Below are 5,397 nucleotides of genomic sequence, written 5' to 3' on the forward strand. Positions count from 1 at the left end.
TTTTTGCTTATTTTTCTTTTATGCAATACAAAACACTAGAATGCTCACCCAAAGTTCCCTTACATTACATCTTGCTTCTTATAATGGCAAAACTAGTTTTAGTTTGCCCCATCCAGTATCTTCTCCCTTCCATTGAGAACACATGAAAACCCTTTTCTCCCGGTGAACATGTAAAAATGAGAAGATGTGATTTCATTATCTTCTGGTATATACCTTAAATGACTGGTTCCTTTTTTTTTTGAGAGAGAGAGTACCTGTTTAGTTGAAACAAACACAAAGGGGTTGGCAAAGAACTACTAAAAATGCCAAAAGAAATGTTCAACTTAACATTAGCAGGAAAAGTGAACATAACAGATCAGGAGAATAATAAGTCTGAAGTCTACTGAGCTGTATAAGGTTTCAAGTAATGTAAAATTCTGAGTGCTAACAAAGAATTCCCACAGATGACTGAGAATCAAGTTAAGGAATCAGTAAAGAATACAAGAAAATAAAGGATCATTTAAAGGATAAATTTAATTCCTCACACAAATTTTTCTATAAACTCAAGCTCATGTTACATAATCTCTATCTAAAATGTACACAATTAATTGCTGTATGTCATGTTCTTGCAAAACCTATTTATCACACAGGAGTCAATGAGGTTATGTTAGGGACATATCAAGTCTTGAGAGTATATCCAGTTTGTCAGTGCTAGGATAAATTCTTCGTATTTATATTAAGCTAAAATGTATTCCATCACTCATAAACCAGTCTTGATTACATACCCAATTTATCAGTGCTAGGGCAAGTTCTAGGATTACAGAATTATATTAATTTATATTAATTTATATTAATTTATATTAATTTATATTAATTTATATTAATTTATATTAATTTATATTAATTTATATTAATTTATATTAATTTATATTAATTTATATTAATTTATATTAAACCTAAAATGTACCTCATCGCTCAGACTAGACTTATTCTCAAGGCAGAATTCATCCCTTATAGAGCTTCATCAGCTTCAGTGGATGAAGCTTACTGACCATGAATGAATTTGGCCCAATGCTCTTACTAATGCAAATTTTAATAATAAATTGTCTTTTAAGAGGTGCAGCTGAGAAAGTGACTTGTTATTCTCTCAGACTGATATTGAATGATGTCACTTAGTCAGGCAGAATCAACTATTGTGCTCATCCAAAATCAAATCAACTTCTTGGAATAAAAGAACTCCAATTAATAGCTCTAATCCAATAAGTCCAATTTAAATAGTCTTTCATATTATTTTCCAGTACCTTATTATGAACTCCAGCTTAAGGCATGAAAAATGAAATGTGATTATTTTTAATTCCAAATACATGTAAATATTTATTTTATTGCTATGCTTGTCAAAAATAATGGTAACAATGAAAAGGTAACACCAATTCAGGCCATATTCACTTGAGCTCAGCTGTTTTCTTAGCAAAAAGCAAGGCAAGCAAACTAATGAATGAATTACCCCTTAAATAACTGATTTTCTCAGTTTAAGCAGTATAGCAGTTTTCTAAGTTTAGAAACACTTAGAAGTCACCTTCTTGATATGCTTTATATAGCAGAACCAACCTTAACACAGCAGAACCTGGTTTTTTTGTTTGGGTTTGTTTTGGTTGGTTTGTTTGTTTTTTGCTCTCCTTTTCAGAACTTTATCAGTGTGACCTAGTAAGTGGCCTCCCAGACAGATGTAGCATGCAAAGTACTCCCTTACTTGGGTTGTGCTACATTTTCCTCGTGAGTAGGAAGTGTTATTCTAGGAAAAAATGCCTGCCATAACAGCAGCCACCACCCTCTACTCACTGAAGATCAGCTCAGATCAGCCTCTTCCCTTTCCTTTCTTTTCTTTTCCTTACTCTCCCCCCTCAGCCTAACCCCCAGGCTCCCTCACCCTGAAAACAGATTTTCTGGTCCCATTCAGCCCAGCCCTGACTCCCATCTTTCCTTCTCCCCTTCCCTACTGTTACCTGCTCAGCAGTCCTGTACCATGCAATTCCTACTTCTGTAACACCAGCCACAGGAGTGTTTATTTGGCAAACATAGCTGAAGCTGCAGAAATAAAAATAGAGAGGCTGTTGTTTGTCTGGGAGATAAGGTAAAAGACAAAAAGGTGGATGATGATCCAGCTCCATTCCAGGAAGCTGGAAGAGGTAGCATATGTCTGGATCTAAATCCCTGGTGCTGCTGAAGTTTAATCACTCCAAGTCTGCTGTGAATATCGTCAGTATTTTACCTGACTTCCCAGGGAAATAAGAAACATGATTATTCTGGATTACACTGCTCGTAATTTTTGAATCTATATTCCAATTTTATCCAAACTTGGCAATGGCTAAAAGGTCTGAAATGTTATTTATTTCTTGTAAGAACTGTCAAAGAGAATGGCCAGATACATAAACTCAGCTCATTTCTTGGTGTGGCTATAGTTTGCATGCTAGCACACTATTAGATATTGGAGAATCTACCCATAGGAGAGGGATTACATATTCTGGCACTGTGAAAAACTTCAGTCTTATGGTTTGTTGAAGGTCTGCCTTTATTAATTCTAGTTCTCATGGAAAAAAAAATCTTTTCCTTTGGATATACAGCTAGTGATTTTGCAAGCAACGAATGGCTATAATGGAGAAAAGATATACCAACATATAACACAGGAAAGATACACCAACAAAGGCACATAAGAGCTTGTTCTAGAGCAGGAATTTGGAAGAACCATAGCTACTGCACTCAGAGGTGTCAGATTGCTTCTCCTTCCTCAAAGTGGACAAGTAGAATTGTAAATTAAGTGGAGGCAAGACCATTTACTATGAAAGACTGTACTACAAATCTAAAACGGTTATCAATATATTCTCTTTCCAACACCTTAAATTATTATTAGGGAGCAATAGAGTCTGCAGTATAAACAACACTATATACATGACAGGTAATGTGACACAACACAATTTTCACGGATAGGTGTTTCATTTGATCCTTTCTGTAAAAAATGTTGAGATTAATGTCCTTGGTTCTGGAAGTCTTGCTGCTTTGCCATTTTTGTGTCCAAATAGAATTTCCTGGATCAGACCCTGTTGGCTGAATTCAATAGGAAAACAAGGGTATATAATAAGAATTTCTCTTACTCATTTTAATCACTACATGTTAGACATGACCTTATTAAGACAGGCTGGGGGTTTTTTTTATTTATTCCACCCACCCCCAAGGTGAATGGAAAGGTAAGTAAAGAACATGAGAGAAGCTAGAATGCACCATGATGATAGAGAAGGGCAAGAACAGTATAGTTCTGAGAGAGTTCACTGGGTGTGCAAAAAATATACGACAGGAGGAAAGCCTTACATGTTCAGAGCTTAGGGGCATAGCTCAAGGATATTTTTTCTCTTATAAACTATGATTGTGTTTATTTAATTTTCATTCATACAATAAGTACCAAATGTGTCATAGTAGATAAGCATATGTCAAGAATGCAAGCTTGAAGATAATTAAAGGTATATTTTGAAGCCACAAATACCAGAAATTGAGTTCCCATGGATTTCTCCAAAAGTAGGACTGAAGATGCATAACAAACAAGCTCTGCTTGCAGTGAATAAGTAAATAGTTGTAATTAAAGTTCAAGACACTGTAACTGTTTTGATATATAAAAGCAGGGAACAAAATAACAAGAAACAAAATATGGCTGAGGAGATTTAATGAGAGGCTTCTCAGTCATCTAAGAAACTTACGTAAAGGCAGGAATAAGTGAAGAATCACAGACTCATTTAAAGATTGTTTATAAGAAATCAAGTCTGGAACAAAAGGAAAAGGAAAAAAAATAGAAACACTTGAAACAAGAGGAATGCTAATTGGGGAGAGTCAAAGAGGTGTGTAGGCACAGATAATATTTTTTATTTAGCAGATTATCTAGCTTTTTGGTTTACAAATCTGTGAGCTCACAAGTCCAATGTTGAAACGAAGCAACAAACTACAACCTGCGTGCCACCTGGAGAAATTTCTCTGAGTTTTAAGTTAGTTGTGTTAATCAGCCCAGCAGTATAAGTGGGTTACTAGGATAACCTAGCTAAATTGTGATTAACAAAACACATTATGTCTTCCCATACAACTTATTTCTCATATCCTAAACCTTGGGAACCAGGATAACTGTACTGAGTCTAGCTGGGATGGAGTTAACTTTCGTTAGAGAAGCCCATATGGTGCTGTGCTTTGCATTTGTGGCTAGAATGGTGTTGATAACGCACAGGTGTTTTGGCTATTGCTGAGCAGTGCCTGCACAGCATCAAGGCTGTCTCTCCTCTCTCCCCCAAAGACTGGGTGAAACTTGCTGGGAGTGAGCAAGAGGTTGGGATGGGACACAGCCAGGACAGCTGACCCCAACTGACCAAAGGGATATTCCATACCATATGATGTCGTGCTCAGCAATAGAAGCTGAAGGACAGGAGGAGGATGCGGAGACATCTGTAGTTAAGGCATTTGTCTTCCCACACAACAGCTATGCTAAGGCCCTGCTTTCCAAGAAGTGGCTGGACATCTACCTGCCGATGGGAAGCAGTTTTTGCTTTGCTTCTGTATGTGGCTTTTGCTTTTCTTATTAAACTGCCTGTGTCTCAACCCACAAGTTTTTAAATCTTATTTTCTCCCACTGTCCTGTTGAGGAGGGGGAGTGAGAGAGCAATTGGGTGGGGGTCTGGCAGCCAGCCAGGGTCAACTCACCACCACAACATTCCCACTTTGATTCACAGAGAGAATAAAATAGGTGTATATAACAAAAAAAAAAATACTGATCAACAACTATTTTAATCAATAAGTAAGAAAAGGATCACAATTAGTACTTACAAATACCTGAGAAAATCTGTGACATAGATTAAACCATAAAGTATGAAAATATATACACAACTAGTTAGGGCAGATGAAGAAATATTTGCAAAATCTGAACAGACAAAAACATATTCTAGAAAACAGATGGAATTAGAGTAATTAATGAGCCACCAATAATTACTGTTGATTACTTTAAACTGAAGGGATATCAAAATGAAAGACAGACATAACAAGTAAATCAGTAAAAAAAAATGACTGCTTCTGTGTCCTGGTTTCGGCAGGGATAGAGTTAGTTTCCTTCCTAGTAGCTGGTACAGTGCTGTGTTTTGGATTTAGGATGAGAAGAAAGTTGATAACGCACCGATGTTTTAGTTGTTGCTAGGTAGTGCTTACACTAGCCAAGGACTTTTTAGTTTTCCATGTTCTACCGACTGAGAAGGCTGGAGGTGCACAAGAAGCTGGGAGGGGGCACAGCCAAACTGGCCCAAGGGACATTCCATACCATGTGACGTCATGCTCAGTACATAAACTGGGGAAAGCTGGCCGGGGGGGCCGCTGCTGGGGGACTGGCTGGGCATCGGT

The sequence above is a fragment of the Aptenodytes forsteri genome, unplaced genomic scaffold, assembly GCF_000699145.1.
Source record: "Aptenodytes forsteri isolate BGI_AS27 unplaced genomic scaffold, ASM69914v1 Scaffold100, whole genome shotgun sequence".
NCBI classification, from domain to species: Eukaryota; Metazoa; Chordata; class Aves; order Sphenisciformes; family Spheniscidae; genus Aptenodytes; species Aptenodytes forsteri.